Source organism: Tachypleus tridentatus, chromosome 5, assembly GCF_004210375.1.
Source record: "Tachypleus tridentatus isolate NWPU-2018 chromosome 5, ASM421037v1, whole genome shotgun sequence".
In the NCBI taxonomy this organism is placed as follows: domain Eukaryota; kingdom Metazoa; phylum Arthropoda; class Merostomata; order Xiphosura; family Limulidae; genus Tachypleus; species Tachypleus tridentatus.
This window is the reverse complement of record NC_134829.1, coordinates 31,402,596-31,425,515: the sequence shown is the minus strand read 5'-3', so window position 1 is coordinate 31,425,515 and position 22,920 is coordinate 31,402,596. Positions and strand designations below refer to the sequence as shown.

The 22,920-nt window shown below is 32.2% G+C and overlaps 1 pseudogene across 1 annotated transcript in view; it reads left to right on the top strand.

Annotated features, from left to right (window-relative positions):
* Positions 1-21,556, top strand: part of LOC143250319 (calmodulin-binding transcription activator 2-like) — a 152,961-nt pseudogene extending 131,405 nt beyond the window's left edge. Inside the window, exons 15-21 of the transcript XR_013028142.1 lie at positions 3,658-3,705; positions 7,077-7,386; positions 12,291-12,472; positions 14,097-14,242; positions 16,248-16,498; positions 16,702-16,782; positions 19,101-21,556. The product of XR_013028142.1 is annotated as a calmodulin-binding transcription activator 2-like (transcript). The remainder of the gene's footprint in view (positions 1-3,657; positions 3,706-7,076; positions 7,387-12,290; positions 12,473-14,096; positions 14,243-16,247; positions 16,499-16,701; positions 16,783-19,100) is intronic.
* Positions 21,557-22,920: the final 1,364 nt, after the last annotated feature.

Genomic DNA, 22,920 nt, shown 5'->3' with positions numbered 1-22,920 from the left:
CTAAATCAGAATTACGGAAAAACAAGTTAACAGCAGACACTGTTGACAATGCTCAGTAAGGAAGTTGACACAATGACTGAAGCTAGTTGTGTTATATCATGAAATATTGCTTGTGCTAAATGCTCATATTCTGATGGTGAATTTGTTAAGAAGAATATAGCTGAAGTTGTTGCAGTGTTAGATCCAAATAACACAAATGTAGCCACAGCTAGCTCAATTTCATTTTTGAATCTAAATCATAACAGTATCCGAGTTTTATGCCCTTCCAAATTAATCCAGTTTGATCTGGATTGATCCAGATTGGGGAACAATCCAGAAACCCAGTCACACACATGTTCATTCCATAGACAATTAGTTCTGTCATGCACAGAACTTGAATATATGAAAAATATTTACCCTTGAGATAATGCATGCATTTGTATATTTGAGTGTTTTGTTATGTTGTCTTTATACATGTTATATGTCTTCACAATTTTGTTACGTTATAATTATACCAGCATCGTGAACCAAGCATGTAAGAATACCTATAAATAGATTCACTCTGAGGTTAGCATGGTCCACAACCACATGGGATTTTTTACAATAAACACTGGAGGCTTTGGAACTAGAATTAGGGACTCCTCATGTACCTGCTGGTCAAACGACGTACTGATTTGTTTATCCTTTGGAAACTTTCAAAGACTGTCTTTATTTTGATAACATAAGAGTTGGAATGTATAAGATATTTAGTATAGGTCTTAATTCATTGTTTCTATCTTGCCACAATCCTGTGTTGAATTGATATGTCTGTTAAGCTGTAATTATGTGCTCGTACCAGTAACAATATGGCTTTGTGTAGAGTTGTCTTCTGTGGACCTGTAGTTTGAATGTGTGTCTAGAGTTGTCTTCTGTGGACCTGTAGTTTGAATGTGCGTGTGTTGTCTTCTGTGGACCTGTATTTGAACAGAGTTGTCTTCTGTGGACCTGTAGTTTGAATGTGCGTGTGTGTTTCCACATATGAACTTTGGCGATGTCGCTAAACCTGTTAATTCTTGATTGTTACAGTTTCACAGTGTGGGTGGTATGAATGTAGTGTGTCACATTAAATTCCATTTAAACATCAGTGATTGTCGTGTGGGTTCATTTGAGGCAACAACAAAACTTCAGCAACTAATAGCACAAACACCAGCTTTACAGAGAGATGCACCTCCCAGGTCACACAAACACCAGTTTTACAGAGAGATGCACCTCCCAGGTCACACAAACATGAGCTTTACAGAGAGACACACCTCCAAGGTTGCACAAACACCAGCTTTACAGAGAGACACACCTCCAAGGTTGCACAAACACCAGCTTTACAGAGAGACGCACCTCCTAGGTCGCACAAACACCAACTTTACAGAGAGATGCACCTCCCAGGTCACACAAACACCAGCTTTACAGAGAGATACACCTCCCAGGTCACACAAACACCAGCTTTACAGAGAGACGCACCTCCTAGGTCACACAAACACCAACTTTACAGAGAGATGCACCTCCCAGGTCACACAAACACCAGCTTTACAGAGAGATACACCTCCCAGGTCACACAAACACCAGCTTTACAGAGAGATGCATCTCCCAGGTCAGTGCTGATGTTGCAGGCAAAATGCAAAATGATTTAAAGAATTCCCTTGCATTCAGCTTAGATGTTGACAAATCTACAGACATAAAAGACAACCTACAACTAGTGGTATTTGTTCATTATGTTTCCTCTGATGTAACTGTGAAAGAAGAGATGTTGGACTTAGTGGCACTAAAAGAAACAACTTGTGGTGTTGACAGTAAAAATGCACTTGACAGAGGCTTAACAAATACTGATATTCCACTAGATAAACTCATCAGTATTGCAACAGATGGGAGCACCTGTAATGGTGGGGAAAAATGCAGAAATAATTGCACTCGTGAAAAGTGATCCCAGTTTTCCAGTGTTTTCCCCTGTTCATTGCATTATTCATCATGAACACCTGGCAGCCAGATACTTCACGTATGAAGATGTTATGAAATTTGTCCTTAAAATTGTCAAGTTGATACTCTAAAATGGGAAAACCCACCGACAGTTCAAAACTTTTATTGAAGAACTGCGGCTTGAAGATAAACCCAGTGATGTCTCTTTCTACTGCACTGTGAGGTGACTGTCAACCAGCAATGTCTTAAATAGGTTGTGGATCCGTTGAAGCCTATTATTACTTTTCTTGGAGAAAGAAAAGATTCTATCCTCAACTGGGAAATGATGAATGGATGTAAGATCTAATGTTCCTTACTGATACAATGAATCATCTACAAACTCAATGTGGCACTCCAGGGGAAGGATAAGATTGTTTCTGATCTTACTCAGACAATTTTCAGTTTTCAGAATGAAATAAGACTATTTCAAAGAGACATATTGTCAAGAAACTTCAGTTACTTTCCCAATTTTAAAAGGAAAGTAAATACCTTCTCTGATATTGAAATAAAAGACCACAAACTGGATGAATACAAATATAAATTACAAGGACTGCTTGATAATTTCCTAGACAGGTTTGAGGACTTACAGAAGCTGAAGCCATGCTTCACCTTCCTTGTAAATCCATTCATGGTTGATGTGATCAGTGATGGTTGTCCAATTCTAGAATTTCTGGTTACAGAATCATCTGCTGTGGAAATGGAATGAACCAAACTATAGGAGGACCTGGGTCTAAAGATGATCCATAAATCTCATTGTACAATTGAGTTCTGGAAGCAAGTTCCAGAAATAAAATATCCTGAACTGAAGAAAACCAGTGTGTGACTCATCTCAATTTTCAGAACAACATACTGCTGTGAATAACTGTACTCTGTAATAAAGTTTGTGAAGTTGAAGCATCATGCAATCCTTACAAATCAACACCTGACGGAGCTAATTTGTACAGCATTGACAATGTATCAGCTGGAATGTAAATGACTCACAACCAAGCTGGAAACCGACAAGACCTCTACTAGCAGTAAATAGCCTGATAATTGTATCAATGTCTGTTCCTGTCAGAAAAATATTATGATAAGACTAAACTTTTGTAAGGTGGTTAAAATATCTCTAATTTTGTTGTTTTACATATTTTCCTCCATGTTTTGACCAGATATTTACTAAGACAAATAAATATCATTAAAAATATCTATTTTTTACCCCTTTTATTTGTATTTTTGGCAGTCTCATTTAATGTTAATGAAATGCAAATTTGCAAATATTTCTTAGGTGTTTTCATAGTTTATTACCATATTAAATATGCTCAATATAGTTAAAACAATAATAAGCCAGGATTTTGAAAACATTTGGTATATATATATATATATATGTGTGTGTGTGTGTGTGTGTGTGTACTTTGTAATTATTGAAATTAATACAAATTAACAGTTTAAAAACTACTACATGAATGGATATTATTACATATGTGAAATTCTTAATATTTATATAAAATTTATGCAACAGAATGTACATATAACAATAAAAACTTGTGTAATATTTGTTCATGTCTTGCAGCTCTCAAACATTTGAAATTTATTGTATGTGGCTGTTACGTTATGCAAGTTTGGCCACCCGTGATGTGTGGTTGTTGTTTTGTTATTTTGTTAAATGCTGATCTTCTGTTGAAAGTTTGTCTAATAGTAAAGGTCTTTATATAGACATTGGTGCTTCTGATGAAGAACATGGCAGCCAGACTGTGACAACAGGTTAGTCATGAACAACATGACAACTATGGTACCTGTGACTACAGGCTAGTATATTTTTAGGTTATCCATTTAAAGTCTTATGGTGTTGGTGTTTTTGATGAAAAATATGACAGCTAGACTGTGGTTCCTGTGACTGCAGGTTAGTGCATCCATATTTTATTGAATTTAAAGTCTTAAAGTTTATTGTAACAAACTTGTACTGTCTGAGTTCAAAATATTAACAAATATCGTAATATATATTTAATATAAAGTTTTCAACAAAATGTCTTTAGTTGCATAAAAGCATAGCATTATCTGTTGTAGGACACGAAAATAATGATTATACAGTACAGAGGTAAATCTGATTAAATTCAAGTTCCAGTAAAGTAAGAATGAAATAAAAATGTGGTCTGTAAGTCTGTAATCTGAAGTTTTGATAATATAAAAATATAATGTATTCATGTATTTTTATATATTTACATTAAAGTAGCTTACGTTATCTTGTATAAACAAAAGTCAAAGAATTGAAAAGCAAAAAAGACATATACAGAATATCAATATATTGCTTCCAATATTTTCTTTTTAACTGGTTGTAAGAGAGAAACATGATATAAAGGGTATTATTTGTAACTTAGGTATATTTTAATTATATCACTATTAAATAAAGTGAGCTGAGTTCTGACTGTCTTTTCTGGTTTTAAGTTTGGGTAATGTATTTGGTTTTACTTTTGCTAGTAGTATCTTCTACTTCTAGTATAATCAGAGTACAGTGAGATTTTCAATAGTTTTTCTAATGCTTTTAGGTTTAGACTTGGTTTGAAAGTCATAAACCTATATTTGTCTCTATTTCATAGATTGTTAATAATGTTTTTGGCACTTTTTATAATAGATTCTTGATGGACATTTTTCTGATTAATGAAATGATTAGGAGAGAAGGTATTATATCCACCTAACTTTCAGTACATTTAGTGCTGTCATTATGGTGACTACTGTCTCTATTGTGCTCACAATGCTTTTATAATATTGCATTTGTTTAGGAAGATATTTCAAGAAAACATAGTTATGTTATGGAAGACTAATCTTGTATATGGTGCAGTGTAAGTGCTGAAAATTAATTTTTTTTTGTGAAAACAACACCCATTTATCTTACTATAAAAAACATTATGCTAACTAGAGACCCCATTCCCCTTAGTGGCTCAGCGGTAAGTGCATAACTTTGTACTTAAGAACAAACAATGTTAACTAGCTTAGAGCTATACCAAAATGCTTACTGGTTTTAGGTGACATGATATTATAGCTATGAACTATGGAAGTCTATTATGGAAATTGGTGTTAATAAAAATTTTAAAAGTCATGCACTAAATAACACTTTCATATTTTGCTTTTACAAATTTTTGATGACAAATAAAGCATTTGGAAGAAATATTTTAAGTTTTCCATGTGTCATGTTATAGCTTTAATACAACAGTCTTTACATTAGTAACCATTTTAGAGTAGTTCTAAGCTAGTTAAAAAAACACTCCAAAAATACAAGAGATAATAAATATTCCAATAACCAACAAATTATTTAATTTATTGTAATATAATATGTAGAATAATGTTTCTCTGGAACTTAACAATAAATTATATATACTCTGGCATATGGACTGTTATATACTCTGGCAGATGGACTGTTTATATACTCTGGCATTTGGACTGTTATTTAGTGTCTATTCAAAAGTTTTTCTTTTTTTTTTTGTTTTTTTTTCAATTCCATGTAAATCTACTGAAGGGCTATCTATGATGGCCATCTTTAATTTAGCAGTGATATACTAGACAGAAGGCAGCTATTTAACACCACTTACCCTCAACTCTTGGTTACTTTTTACCAATAAGTTATGAAATTAAATATTATAATGCCTCCACTACTGAAACTACGATCCACAGATTGAGAGTCAAGTATCCAAGCCACCCAGTTATGCCAGGCCTATTCAAAATGTGCATCTCATTTAGTCATTGAGCAGAGTTAGTCTATGAAAGTTTTAGAAATCTAAGTTAGATATAGTTTGAATCACTGATGAAAATATTGTTAACAGTAAGAGTACCAAAATTGTAAGTCAGTTCATTCTAATATTTGTAGGTTTTGATGTACATTATAAACTGTTATACGCTTTGGTACTATTTTATGAATCATTGTAGGCTTTAATACTGCTTTATGAACACTATGGGATTTGGCACTTATTTATGAATCACCATAGACTTTGATACTGCTTTATGAACTATTAAAGCTATGGTACTGCTTTATGAACCATTTTAGGCTTTGTTACCCCTTTTTGAACTGTTAGGTTGTCCAGAAATAAATGTTGGAATTCTCACAATGAAATTTACAAACTGAATATTGAGTAACTTATCATTGGTTGGTTGGTTGGTTTAATCCAACATTTGTCGCTTACAAGATGTCTTAATTGTCTGCTGTTTCAACTACTCAGAGGAAGTTTCACAACCTCCAAGGCAGAATTGACAAGAAGGATTTTTATCTGAATTTCCTTTATGATTTCAAACTTGGATGAAAAGATACTGAAACTACACAGAACATTAACTAGGCATTCAGCCATGGATCGATTACTGAACGTACAGCTCAGTGTTGGTTCCAAACATTTCAACATTGAGATGAAAGTCTTGAAGACCACAAATGTCATGGAAGAAAGCCATCCTTAGATGAAAACACATTAAGGCAAGCAGTTGAGACAAACCCTCGCACAACAGTACGTGAGCTTGCAGAAAAGCTAGGTACAAACATTGCTAATTACCTGAATGCGATTGGAAAGGCAAAGAAGTTGGATAAGTGGGTTCCGCATGAATTGACTGAAGATTAACAAAATTGGCATTATAAGACCTGTCAAGGTCTTGAACGAATTTGGAATTGAGGTTCTGCTTAATTCACCTTATTCCTCAAAACTTTACCCTATAGATTTTCATTTCTTCAAGCACTTTGACAGCTTTTTGAACAATAAACACTTTCAAAAGCATACAGCTGCAGAAGAAGCTTTCAGGGAGTTCATTGGCCATAGAAACTCTGATTTCTACAGTAGGGGCATAAACAGAATCATTAAATGTTGGCAAAAGTGTGTTAAAGCAATTGGTGCTTACTTTGTTTAAAGCATGTTTTATAACACTGGTTTATATTTTTCCAAACTTCACTCTTCAAAAACGACATTTATTTCTGGACAACCTAATACTATAGGCTTTGGTACTGCTTTATAACATTTAGCCAGTGTGTTTTATTAATCTTATGTTTATGTTTTCTCTGTATAGTTAGCTTACTTTCAGTGGAAGGTATAAAGTTATATATATATCATAACATTAAATAACATTTTGATAATTATTCAGATTTTTGTCTTGGTTTACAACAGGTTTACATTCATTCTCCAGTTGTCCACAAGGTTATAGGAGTTGTGATATTAACATGGCTGATAAAGAAAACCAGATTCTAAGCTTGGCTGAGAAAATTATTGAAGCTATACCTGATCATATTAAAGCATCTTCTGCAGCACTTACAGACTTGATGAATGTTGAATATAAAGAAAACCTTCAACCAGAGGATGGAAGAAACTCTAAAAATATTTCAATTCAAGATAAACCTTCACTGGAACCAGTCAAGGAACCTCAACCACCATTGACGAGTGAAGAGCTCAGCTTTGAATATAGTGATCAAAATTGCAAGTTAGAATATATTTCCTACCTGCAGTGCATATTTTTACAGCTACTTGTTTTAATAAACATAAGTTCTGACAAGGTACTTTACTTCCACTCACTTATATAGCTATTCTCATTCTGTGCTGCCCTCTATTTGCAACACCTTTTTTTTGCAAGCCATGTGCCCCTCAGTTCACATGGTTTAACTGGTTCTCACAGGCAAATTATTGTGTGACAAATCTTCACCAGCACTAGTGCTACACACCCATGTGACTTTCTCTATGTTATTCTGCCTATCACTCCATATTTAACAGTACTTGTGCTCTGACGTTTAGTTTGTTCTCTTTTCATCTGTTTTTCATTCATATTTTAATGCCAATTTCTCTGAACAAGATTACTATTTATTATGTGACAGTGATATTTGTAAATTACTTCAAATAAGAATTATTTTATATTTCTAATTATTGCAGTTAAATACTTTATTACCATTTTTATTTCTACTTTTTCTTTCTTCCAGTGTGGTTGTGTTTCATAATTATTTGAATAATTATTTTCAAATTCTAATTTATCACTTTGTAGGTTATATCATTTATCAGCATATTTACAGAAGTTTCAGGTGGCGTCCTTGACTGGGAAATTATTGACTTTACTTCATTACAAGATTATTCATCAAATCAGCTGACTTTTGTATGGCCTGACTCAAGCTTAGGGGTCCACACATTTTGAAATATGGTCTGCTGACTTTGGAAAGAGGAGTTATACGGTTAATATTATTTGTATCCAATAACATAAGTTTAGTTAGTTTGGTCAATTTCTATTTCAATAACATAAGTTTAGTTAGTTTGGTCAATTTCTATTTCAATAACATAAGTTTAGTTAGTTTGGTCAATTTCTATTTCAATAACATAAGTTTAGTTAGTTTGGTCAATTTCTATTTCAATAACATAAGTTTAGTTAGTTTGGTCAATTTCTATTTCAATAACATAAGTTTAGTTAGTTTGGTCAATTTCTATTTCAATAACATAAGTTTAGTTAGTTTGGTCAATTTCTATTTCAATAACATAAGTTTAGTTAGTTTGGTCAATTTCTATTTCAATAACATAAGTTTAGTTAGTTTGGTCAATTTCTATTTCAATAACATAAGTTTAGTTAGTTTGGTCAATTTCTATTTCAATAACATAAGTTTAGTTAGTTTGGTCAATTTCTATTTCAATAACATAAGTTTAGTTAGTTTGGTCAATTTCTATTTCAATAACATAAGTTTAGTTAGTTTGGTCAATTTCTATAGTCAAGTTGAGGTTTCCAGTTTGAGCTTGTTTTTCACATTTGTCTTATATCACTATATCAGTCTTTAATATGGGTCTTTGTGATTTTAGGGTCCACTATAATCCATGTTACTGGTATATCATAAATCAGGTTAACTGTATTGTCATCTCTTCAAAACATCACATCTCATACATATGTTATTGTCAATACACACTTAATTTTACAATGTAATGTCTATTTCATTTTTATTAATGGTACTTCATAGTAACTTTGTTTGTGTGGACCTGTGGAGCTGGGGTCCACACAAACCTATTTTTTTACCCAATATTTTATGTATTATTGTTAGTTTAGGGTCTTTAAGTTAGAGGTTAGTCATATGCTTTGCCCTGCACAGTTTTATTAGACTTAACAAGTGTCTGTTATTTTCTATTTACCTATAGTTTATCTTTATTTAGGTTAAATATCTTAATTTCTTCAAGTTGAAGCTCAACACATAATATTTTATACATATGTTAACCCTAGTGGCCAGGATTCACCTTACCTTACCTTCTAATATTGCTTGCCTTCCTCCTACAACTGCTGAACCTATATGGGAGGACCTAGATTTTGTCATCTTTCCTCTACCTGATTATGGCTTGCATTCCCAGGCCTCTACCATGAAATCTACTAAGCCTACCTCTGCCATCCACTTGTGAGTCAGCAGTAAGTCTAGGAATCTGCATTGTTAAAAATAGGGGCTTGATTTCCCTTAGTGAACACAACATATAGCCCAATGTGGCCTTGGTAGAAAACACACACATACACACATGAATATACCTCCAATTTTATTTTATTTTTTACTTGTTTTACTGTATAATATTCCACTCCTTTTCCAGATATTATGTTCCACAATGAGATTTTTTTCTCATTAGAGAGGGTACTTACATGTCTCACCCTCCACAGACTTTGGTTCATTTTGCCTTAACTTACCATCAGACATTTCTTTTTAATCATATGTACTTAAAATCTCTGATGCCTGAGTGGAGATAGTCTCCATTAATCCAAGTAATTTATCCTTCACCTAGTTTTAAAGATTTGTCATACCCTATTGACTCCCCTACAGGAAATGTCTACTTTACATTTTGTTTCTTAGGTATTTCACTTACATCTATGGGATACTTCTTTGTCCTTCCCTCCATTTTGAGGCATTTATTATCTTTAGCTCTTTGCCTCCACAGTTGGTTTCTTTACGTTTGGGATCATCTGGGGTGGAACACTGTCTTGCACTGTTTATTCACCACCCACTCTTAATAGGGACTTATGGTCTACTGTTTTTCTCTACCAGTCCATTTTGGGGACTACTCCTGTGCATTTAACATCATGTGAAGTATCTGCAATGTTATATTCAATATTTTTTGTAGCATTATGAGAATTTGTCGTCTTTCTTCATGTTCCATGTCTGGCATCTTCCCATCCTTTATATGCCCGACTTACTGGTTTCTGTATTTTTTATATATGACCAATGCTGATTGGAATTCTGGATCAATCAGTCCCAACTCAATCACTTTTTGGTTCTACCCTGTTTTAATATTCTTTGATCACAATCAGATGGGCAGTTTCTGCAGGACTTAAAATGCTCATGATATACATTCTTATTTTTCATTTTTCAGGACACTATTTTAGGTTTTTATTTTAACCACATGATTCACTACAAGTTTCTTACATTTATTTTTTATTTTTATATCATTAAAAATGATAATGATATCATTATATCATTTTATTACTTTAATGAACTGTTGATGGGCCACATTGCAACTAGATTGGTTTTTAATCAATTGCATTCTGTTTGTTTTTATTATATTAAAAATCATATTGTTACTTTAATAAACTGTTTGGTAGGCTTGATAAACTGAAGTTGCAGGCTGAATGCAGCCTATATGCTGTAGATTGGATACCCCTGTCCTATGCATTGATATCAATTCCTAGCAGTTGGTTTTTCGATTTAGACTTGAATCAATCAATACAATATAATCACATTTGTATTTTGTCAGCATAAATACAATTCACCCCTTCAATTGAGATCCACCCCATGAATGTTGGTTCCTACTGATTGAGTTTTAGATTTATAGCTGAACCAATCAGTATACATCCTAATACATGTGTTCAGAGTGTCATTGGTCGCTCACTCAATTCACCTTGAATGCACTACCCGAGCATTGTGAATGATGGTGCGTGCACTTGTTGGTTACTTTGCTTCTTCCTGTTACACTGCAGCTTAATGTCTATATGATGTGGACGCTACTGCATTTGAGGGAGGCCCAGTCTGTTTAATTTAAGCAGGATATGTATGTATCTTATTTCACTCTGCTCACATATGCCATGCTCACAGATTGGTGGTAGGACTTCTCTCTGCATTGAGTTGAAGGAGGTATGATCCTCTTTTCTGTTCCCACATGGATGTTGGTTTCTGGCAGTAAGTTTTGTTTTTAGTTGACTTCCTCTTTTCTGTCCCCACATGGATGTTGGTTTCTGGCAGTAAGTTTTGTTTGTAGTTGACTTACCAATAGCATAATATTCTTCTTACCCCTGCACAGATGTTCAGTTTTTAACACAGATGTGTACAGTGTGGCACACTCTTACTATTTACACCTTGGAGCAAATTCCTTATTTGACTTGCGTTCTGTTCATCAGGGTGACTACATTTATAAGGTATTATGATTAGGATCACTGTCCAACAGTTCTCCCATTGGGATGTGTTCCTCACAATTTTCCATCTGTATCTGTCACACCTTTTCCACATCTGAGTGAAAAGTATAGCTGGTCTCCCATGTATAATCTTATTAGGAGAGTTTCCTTGTTAGAGCACCCTTTGGATGGTTTTCAAAGATGCTTCTACTTTCTCCCTCACATTGGTGTATCCACCTATTCACTGTGGAATTCTGCTATGTACATCAGACGAAGTGAGTTAGGTACCTTGTCAGCACTTGTAATGTATTCCAACATAGACTTACTTTCACTGAAACTTTCCACCTTTTCTTCCCACTTTCAACTGTCTAAACAAGTGATAGTTAGGTAGAACAGCATGAATCACGTGAGTGTCTGGCCCACTATTGGTAGAGGTTTATCACATGATAAATTACGTGTAAGAATCAGTTAATTGAGGGGTGCGTGAGAGTGAAAAGTTTGTGGTATGCAAAACAAATTACATGTAGAGGGCAGCACTGAACAAGAATATCTAAGTTTTAGAGCAGAAGTAACCACCTGTCAAATGTACTTTTAGTGTAGGAAAGATATAACGTTTGTATAAATGTTTGTTTCAATTATGACTGACAAGATCTAGGTTACATATGCACATTATTCTGTAAGGTAGAAATAGAATATATGTGTTAGTGAAATTACTGGCATTAGAAACAAGAATTTTATGCTGAATGTCATTTGATCATTTATAAAGTTTTTCTGTGTGACAAAAAAAAGAAACTGCTATGGAGAACAGGTTTGTGGTCTTCCTAATAATAAAGTTTCTTTCACTAGAAACAAAAAACACAATTCTGATTATTGTGGTGGATCATTAGTAATACTAAGTTTGCTTTTCTAATTGAGGAATAAGAAAAATGAAACATTTAATTTTGTTTAGCCTAAATACATGCAATAAAAGATAAAGGAATGTAACATGTTTCTATCTTAAGATACCATGAGGTCGGTACTCCATTTTCTTCCTTAAGTCCCACCTCTTCATGTCATCAGAGTCCAATAAATTTAACACTGGAGTCCAGATCCTCCATACCACCCACCATTGCAGACTTTTGCGAATTTTTCCAAACCTCTGGAAAAATTATGGAAAGAGATTTCTCTAATTTTACACTTTCAGGTAAATGAAATAAACCATTTCTCTACTTTAAGTATTTCTTCTTTTATCTTCATTTGGTTTAATTATGATTTATAAGTTTTTAATATGTAGTTGAAATTTATTTATCTTTTTTTCCCCATTAAATTGCTTTGATCAGTTTTATTATATTGGTATATACATAGACAAACATACACATACTTTGAAATTAAAAATTGAAATTAAAGTTGTAATGCTTTTCTGAAATACTGATATTTGAATATAATTTATGATAACAAAGATATGAAAAAGGAACAAAAAAGCAGTCATTCTGGACTTACAACAATATCTGTTGAAGAATCAGAAGGTAGAATTGAAACAGAAGATGAAACACTAATCATTCTTGTTGAGCCCCCTTCTCTGAGATGTTAAGTAGAGTTTGTCATCATTCCAGTAAGATTTTCCCCTTGATATAAATACTTTATATTTTACTTGAAATATATCAGATAAACAGGGGGTGGACAAAAAGTGTCCTTTCTTGAAAATGTTAATTTATTATATCCTTTATTAGATAACAGTAAAATATGTAAAACTATATGTTTTTAGAAAGCACTTGACCAGATCCTAATTTTAACTCTGGATTTTGTAAATACCTGGACTTTTCATGATTTCAGTTACATTTTCTCACAAAAGGTGTTGTGTACCTGTTGTAGTTTCTTAGACCTTCTTATTCCAATTAGCATACAAAATGATCAAACAAGTGTTTCGGTAATAATTTAATGTAAAGATGAATTTCAGAATAACACAAACCAGTTTCTCAAGTTAATATTTAGTCAGCACTCCCTTGGATTTCAGTGTTGCTTCACCTTGACTTAACATGTTTTCAATGAGTTTGTGCAGATGTTTCTGAGTGACTGACTGCCATCCTTCTTTGGATATTTTCAAGAGAAGCTTGTTTGGTCATTTTGTAGGCCAAACGAAATAAGAACTAATAAACTACAACACTTTTTATGAGAAAATGTAACTAAAGTCATGAAAAATTCAGGTACTTACAAAATCCAGCATTATAATTAGGATTTGAGATCAAGATTTAGCATATCTCATTGAGTGCATTCTAAAAACATATAGTTTACATATTTTCTGTTATCTAATAAAAGATACAACAACTTAACAACATTTTCATATATATATATATACACACACACACTATATCATATAGACACACACAATCTGCAACAGTCTGTCAATCCTGAGTCAACCATTTTAGGATACACAAATAAGATCATCGTGAAAGATTATCACATTCGACTGTGAGGGGTTGTCAGGGAGATGCACATAAATGTAACATATAAACTAACAACAATAATTTTTAAGCATGAAATAAACTTGGTTTCTTCCATATGTATATAAAATTTACAATAAGTACATTTTGTCTTTAGCTACTAATGATAAAATTTGTAAAAATTTCTAAACATAATCCAAAATAACTCAAAATTGAAGAAAATAAATAAGGAAAATACAAATAGTGAATATATATAACTCTAAAAACCTGAATAAGATGTTGCTAATAAAAAGAAATATTTGAAAACAGGAAACATTTATATGTTGAGTATTACCAGATTTCAGTTTTAGTAACTAGTAGATACAAGTATAAGTATTTTATTAACAGATCGAGAACAAATAGAACTTTATGAAGCAGCTAAGATTGTTCAGAAGGATTATTGTTTATACAAAGGTCGTAAACATCAGGAGGAACACGAAAAAGAGAAGGCAGCAACAGTCCTTATACAGAGCTATTATTGTAGGTACAAACAGGTAAGAAAACTTGTGTTTTGAACAAATGTGGAAGGAGTAAAATTAGAAGGTTGTTGTTGTCATACATCAATGATTTTATAGAACCTTGTTTACTATTGGATAAACGGAGTTAAATATATAAGATTACAATGTTTAAACAGCATATCTGATGGTACCAGATTAACCTGAAGGAATGTTGTAATCATATCTGTTATATTTTGTTATGTGATAATAAAGGACTTTTTTTTGTTAGTTATAAAAGTAATTATTTCAATTACAAAGTTTGGTTTTAAATTTCCACAGAAATATATATTTTTTGTTATGTCTAGTTAGCATTTATATTAAGTGTAGTGAGAGAATAATAAGTGACTCTTTAAGTTGTATATAGGTATATGAAGTGGGTGCATTACTGAGCTTTGTTTGTATATTGAATAACTCGTAACTTTATTACTATGAGGATGCATTTGGAGCCTTTGTAACTTACAATTTCATACTATAAACACTTGATAATTTACAACAACAACCACTAATTTATTGGAAGTTATTGCAAACAAGTCACAGATACCTACTGTAAAGAATCCTGCCCAATAATAACAAACTGATAGGTGAGGCAAGTGTTAACAAACAATATGTGGCCATCTTTATATTCAGTGCTTAAGAATCCATACATTATTGTAACTTTGTTCTTGTTTACATGCTACTGTAGACGTATAAAGTTAATATTTATTTATTCATTTCGTTATATTTATTATTTGACTTTATTTTTAAGGTTTTGGTGTAAAATAATTATTAAAAATCCAAAGTTTGTTGTATAGAAACTTTGTTTATGGAATTTACCCATATCAAGGTGGGTGTGTATTTCAATAAACCTTTCTAAAAAAAGTATATGAATTTAAACCAAGGTGGGTTGCAAGGGTCAAAGATCAGCCAGGAAACATTTGATTAGTTGATTTTGTCAGGGTTTGATTTTAAGCTCTACAAGGGCTATCTGTTATAGTAATCCCTAATTTAGCAGTCAAAGACTAGAAGGAAGGCAGCTAGTTATCACTACTCACCACCAACTCTTGGGCTACTCTTTCACCAATGAATAGTGAAAATGACTGTCATATTATAATACCCTCATGAATAAAATAATGAGTATGTTTGGTAGGATAGCGATTTGAAATCACAACCATAAGATTGTGAGCTGAGCGCTCTAACCACCTGGCCTTATTGTCAAGGAACAATATGATAATAAAAATCGAAGTTGGTTAGAATGCCTTTTAAGTTTCAAAATGTTGTGTGTTTTGAAATAATAGTTAATGATAGATGAAAACACATCCCAATAGATTTGGTTTTAATAGTGAATCCCTATTCTTGTTTTTGAATTCAAAATCTTTATCTCTGTATTTATTCTGTGTTTCTAATATATTCCCCTAGTGTATGTAGATCTTTTGAGTTGCTTAATTAAAATCTGAATCACGTTTACTTACATTATAAATTAACTGGTTTTGTGCATTAATATAAAACTACTCTACAGTTACTCATATAGCATTAATTTTCAGTTACTTTCAGTAACAAGGTTATAATGACTGTATATAACTAGCTAGCCCATTCATATACATGTTGTATTTTTAACATCCTGCCAAGAAAACAGCTTTAAAATGCCTGCAATTTTGTTGTTGTTCAAAATTTGTTGTGCACACTGGAAAGACTTAAACATTTTGGCAAAAGAGTTAGAAACAAAATTTATATTTAATCTCCAGATAATAATAACAAAAACATTTTATTTAATCAAACATTTTACCAATGTCAGAGTTAATAGTACAAGTTAGAGAAATAGTAGTGAAGAAGATGCATGGGTGAAACACTGGCTGAAATAAGTTGTTTTTTTTATCATCACTTGGATAATAAAGGTCGTTTGTTTCCTGACATTATTACCAAAGTGTCTGTTACACAAGAAAATTGATACATCTTGCATGTTGTACAGAACTACTACTAGTTGTTTTTCTAATTTCCATAAGCAAGATCTTAATTTTCCTTATAGTACCTGTACTACATGGAAATGACTAAAACAGTTCAAGTAATACAGAATCAATACCATAACTATTATGCACTGAAGAAGTTAAAAAAAGGCCAAGGAGTCTCGACAAGTTCTAATGCAGGTGGTCACCAAAGTTCAAGCCCCAGTTTTCTGTTTCTTTACAAAACTCTTGGAGACAATGGATTGTCTAATTCTAATGGTGAAGGAACTCCAACTTTAAGTATGTTTGTGAAGATAGTAACTGTGGTTAACTAACTTACTTAATTACAGCTATTGGAATTTATTGTTAAGATTATATGGTGTGAGATATCTGCCCCTGAAGTATATTTTGAACCAAACCATTCTGGGTAATATTAATGAAATTCTCAATTACTGTTTTTGAATGGTGTTGCTAAGGTAAAGTTTACTGTTTATTTTTATATGAAACATTAAGTTATACTTTATTTTATGTCATTAGTATTAGATGCACCTACTCCCAGAGAAGCCAAAACCAAGCTGCAGAAAATTTTCAACAATTTGTGAGACATTCCAAAAACAAGTGAGTAATACCAGTGTTTTTAATTGTTTAGCTGGTATTTGAATGTCATTATTAAACTGCTTTTGCTGTCACATATATGCAGCTTGCTACATTAGAAGCATCTGTCTGTTAAAGTTTCTCTTACTGTAAGGATGTATGTATCAACCCAGAGTTGTCTGGCTTGATCACTATAGTATTTTGTACAACTGAAAACTGTCCCATGCTGCAAATGAGCTACCTTGATGTAGAATTTTTGTCTAAGGAGGAATAGTGCACATTTCCATTCTTTTATAGACCATCGTCCATAGTTAAGTGACCCATTATCACAGTTTTTTGTATAGTAACTGAAAGCTATCCAGTGATGTACTGGGCTATCTTGTTTTAAGACTTTCGAACAAAAAGGAAGAAAGAAAACCCTTTTAGCTCTACATAAAAAGATAAATATAAGTCTTTAAGTAGTTAAATTTGTTTATTATTAACAAAGCAAGGTACTCAGCACATGATAAGATCATTACAAATTTAACACATTGGCTCCCAAGCCTATTTTGCCAATACTTTTCAGGGTTCCACTAGTCTTTTTAGAGAGGGTGTAATGTAGCTGTTGTGTTCCAGCCAGTAAGTGTCCCTATAAAAAGAAAATAGAGCATGACTCACAGTGTGGGAGCCAACGTGTTAATGACAGAAGAAGGAAGAGGACTTATCAAACATTGTTCTTTATACAGATATTGATATCTTTAACATGCTTTGTTACATGATCTAAATCAGCACAAAATTCTAAAAGAAAAGGTTCAGTTTTGTTCAGTTGTAAACTTAAAAACTAGACATTTAAATATCTGACTTTCAGTTTACATGTTTACAATTGAATCCATTGTCAATATTTTTCTCCAAATAAACAGAATCATAGCTATAGTAAGCTCATGTGTGGTGTAGGTAAAGGTAATCCCATAGACACAACTTAGATCAGAAGACACTAAATCCTGAACAGTGTGTATGTTTATTTGTAATTTCATTTACAAACTGTACAAGTTATTTGGTGGATCCAGATGAGAAGTGAAACTTTCCCAAACAGATTTAACTCTGTGATACTATTTGACAAACTTAGCATTATATTTTTTCATGTGAATTACAAGCTTTGTAGGGTTTACCTAGTAATAATAAAAGTGCACAATATGTAGAACCTTTTGACATGTGTAATTATTGATATTACTTTTACCTCTATAAGGTGTATGCAGTATCTTAAATCATTGCAATGAGAGAGGTGGAAACATATTTAAGTTTTTTTTCATCCACTGTGAATATTGTAAAAAGTTAAATTATAAGTAATTCCATTCATCACAAACCTTCAAGATATTAGGTTTTCCCTTTGTACCATTTCTTTTATTTTTGTAGCATACTGGCTTACTGTGTCTCAGTGATAAGTCTGAAGGGATAACAATACTAAAACTGGCCTTTGACATCTGTGATGGACACTACAGATAGCCCATTGTGTTGCTTTGTACTTAACAACAAACAAACTGTTTTGTAAATTGATTGAGATTCGTTTTATTAATCTTTTCTCGTAAAATCAAATAAGATCTTTTTCAAACCATGTTATTTGCATAACTCTTATTTCTAAAGTAGCTTATAGGGTTAGAATGTACTTACAGTGTGAATAACATAGCATGTATTGAATTGAAGCAGTGAGAAAACGTGTTGTTACACTATCCTCCACTAACGTTTTTACATATCTTTCTTTGTTGCTAACCATATACAGTGTATGGGACTTATTGCGTGGAAGAGTGGCGAGTTTTTATAGAACAGCTTTTGTGTTTGTGCACAAAGAATAATTACATGATTCATTCATTAAGCCCATTAAAGCAATGTTTAAAAAAAAATTAAGTTCATTCAAAGTATCATATTGAGAATAATGCATTACAATATTCTATTTTGTATGGAAAGTAATAAAGATTTCTTACAAAAAATATTGACAGTTGAATTCATCATAATTTCAGTGTGGTTAAAATTAATCAGATTTATGTTCATAAGAAAATATTTTTAAAACATGCCTTAATATAATTGTGACTGTAACTACACAATAAACCATTAGGGTCTTATTTTTAAATAGGGGACCTCTACAGTTAACACGAGCTGTAGTAATAGTTTTAACCTAGAAGTGTCACACACTTTTGGGAATCACGTTCTATTCAAGTTGTTTTATTTTAGTTTTCTTTCCAAATTGACACCTATGTCACTAAATATTAGTAAGTGTTCTGTAACAAAGTGCTATACGTCAATACAAAACTGTGTAGTAAGCTCAGTCCTTAGATTTCATAAGTATGTCAATATTTTTCATGTCTTAGATCATATGGAGAACGTTCATTAGTTGCAGAAAAAGAGAGGCTTTGGGGGGAGACAATGAGCCAGCAGCTTCAGTTCCCAAGCTCTCTGGAACTGCTTTCTCATTCCAGCAATAGAGAGTTAGAAAAGGTGAATGATAATGAATCTTGTCTCTAATTAGGTCAAAACTATAGGAAACAATGAACTTTCAACCTCATTGTACTAATCTGAATGTTGGATTATGAAGAGACTGCCATTGCAGGTGATGAGTCAAAAAGGGACAAGGCCCAATGAATAAAGCAGAGTTTAGAAAAATACTGGAGCAGTCGTTGAATCTGATAGGTAGAAATGTGTTTTGAATATTGTATTCCAGAATGTAGTAGAAGGGTGTGTTTGTGTTTTGTTATAGCAAAGCCACGTCAAGCCATCTGCTGAGTCCATCAAGAAGAAGGCAGTGTGACTTAAATACAACTTCTCTGTTTTCAGTTATAGTATTAATTTTCGTTTACTGGTAATTTTCTTTAATGTTTTCTCTATATATTAAAAGCAAAAATTTCATTTCTCTTGTGTTTTGTTACAATTTAAAGATTAATTCTAAATTCTCTCACACATGTTGTAAATGCTTATTTATGTAGTGGTTGTTATCTTTCACCCATAAGTTCTCAACCATTTGTTTAAAGTTTATGCAGAATTAGTAGAATATTTAACGTTTATTAATAAATCTATATATAATATATTCATCTATTACAGTTTATTATTCATATTTGCTCATGTGTTTAAATGATGTCCGTATCTCAGACATTGTAAATTGTTTATGGACATATCTTTAATTTTCAAGTGGTGTATCAGATGGAATAAAAGTGTATGCTTATAGTATTAACCATAGAACAATAACTAATATTTTAAATCTAACCATAGGATTTCTACATCTGTGCTTTGAATTCATATGGGTATTTTTAAGGTTAAGCTTATAATTCAAGTAACACAGCATACTGATCTAACTTAAGACCCTGGCCAAATTGGAGTCAATTTAGAACTTTCGTATCAGTAAATTATAAGTTGAGTCTAATAGGTTAGAGCAGAGTGATATCTGAAACTTAGCATCTGCTGTAACTGTTGTTTAACACTGAGTATAAGAAGATAATATTAGATACAGAGTTATGTCCTTGAAAATATTATGAATATTTGTTTTAACAGAAAATTAACATCGTTTAAACGTCTTGCACAGAAATAAGGTGAGAAGAAACTGTTTATATTTAAATATTTTATAAATGAATTATAATTGACAGAATCTGACTGTTTAAGATTACATAATTTTAAACAGGTTATTTTTCATCTTGTAATGAAAACTGTGGAATTTTTTCTTTCATTTACAAAAGCATAAATATATAAACTTAGTAAAGCCCATTTTGGAATATGTTATTAAAACAGTGTTTATAAAGACTTTAAAAACAGCTACTTAAGATTTATTGGTTCATTCTTATAATCATGTATTGTAATTGCTTTTTATTTACAGAAAAGCAAAAGTAAATGTGTGGACAGTCTGCTGTGTAACAGAACAAATGAACTTAATTGTTTATTGGAATAGGATGACTACTTAATAAAAATATTTCAACTGAAAAACTGCAACACTACCTACATGATGAATAACCTTCTACTACTGATGTTAAGGATAAAAATATAGTACATTTTCCACAGCTGTGGAACCTCCTTACTTTGTAGAATTCTCCATTTACTCATATTTTCTCAGTATCCCAAGGCTGTAAACAGTTATGTCATGATATTATTTCATAGATGTTTCATCTAGTCACTCTCAAGTCATAAGCTCTGGTAATATTACTTCTGCATGCTTTAGACTTCAAACGTAACCATTTATCTAATGGGTGACAAGTACATTTTTAGCTCATCCACTTATGTTAATACACACCTGTGTGTATGTGATTGATTGATTTTTGTCTTTTACGTATAAAGGAAACTTAAATATATATACATATTTTTGATATAATGTATGAAACTTTGTGCTTGTTTGTTTGTTTATACAAAACCACTTAGTTCTTTATCGCCAACATTTGTATCTTTTAACTATTCTAGTTAATTTATAACATGTTAATTTTAAGCATGAACCTGCAGTAACCAACATTCTAAGCAATAGATATTTCCTTCAGCAACTTTCCTCTTTGTAGTTAACAATAAAATTGAACTTTGGGGTAAACGTATATTATTGACATTCTGTCCTTAGTCTAATCTGTTTAGAAAGAATTTACGATAATGTCTGATATAAATAGAAATAAATATTTATATTAAAAGGTCTTTTAATAATATTTTGTGAAAACAGAGTTAAAAAAATATTAATTTTAATTATTTTCATTAAACAATACTTGATATAACCAAAAATTCCAGATAGAAAGATGAAAATATATAAATGTTAGCTTGTAAACAAAAAAAACTTATAACAAAATAAAACTCAATTATAAATCAATACAAATTGTTGTTTTGAATTACGCAAAAAGCTACACAATGAGCTATCTGTGCTCTGCCTACCACAGGTATCGAAACCCGGTTTTTAGCGTTGTAAGTCCGCAGATATACTACTAAGCCACTGAGAGACATTATTACAAATAACGATATCAAATTGTTTTACACCAACGTGACAATGGTGAAGTGAAATATTTGGGGGCGTTTTTATTGTTGTTGTCGTTCCACAATGAGTAATATTGTGATCCATGCATCTATTTCAACATTTTGATATTTTTCTCACTGTGAAACCTGAATTTATTTAATAAAGTGATGTGATAAAATTTCTCTAATCCAGTAAAGTAAATAAATTTTAAAAGCAATGAAGGAGAAATTCAAACAAGAAGGTCGTATTGATTCGACACCCACGAGATAATGGTGAAGTGGATATCTAAGTGAAGTTCTTGTGATGAAAACGTTGTAGCTATGGCCTGGTCTACTTACCTTGTGCTGTCTTCCTCTCGCATCTATTTCTCACCCGTAATTTTCATCACCTTAAACAAACCTATCTCAGCTACATATTGTTTCGCAACATACACCTCAATAACTGTCTAACAATCCTTATCCTAGCTATATATTGTTCTGCAACATACACCTTAATAACTGTCTAACAATCCCTATCCTAGCTATATATTGTTCTGCAACATACACCTTAATAACTGTCTAATAATCCTTATCCTAGCTATATATTGTTCTGCAACATACACCTTAATAACTGTCTAATAATCCTTATCCTAGCTATATATTGTTCCCCTTCAAAATATATTGACATTAACTTTTTACAAAATGTGCGGATCGTAATCCGAAACCAATTATCTTAGGGGACGTTCACACTACAATTCTCCGGTAACAAACAAAACAGTTATTCCAGGTCAATGAATAGAAAAATCACCACCACTGAATTCAAAATTAACATTAAAAACTTGAAAAACACTTCCCCCAGACATGATCAAATACCAAATATTATTATCAAAAAAAGGCTCCAGTTTCATATTACATCTCACAAACATCATGAATCTCTCACTAACAACAGGTTATTACCCCGACACTTGGAAAAAAAGATATTAATTATCACCACGATTCCAAACAAACAGGACTAATCCTGACAACTTCCGTCCCAACAGTCTGTTGTCTTCGCAAACTGATAGAGAAAATAATTTCAAATCGCCTCCTTCATTTCTGCAAAATAAATAACTTCCTACCCAAATCTCAAACTGCTTCCAGGAAAAACAGACAAGCAAAGATCACCTCACACAACTCACTGAATCAGTTTATAAAACATTAAATAACAATCAGTTAACCATAGGCGTATTTTTAGATGTTAAACAA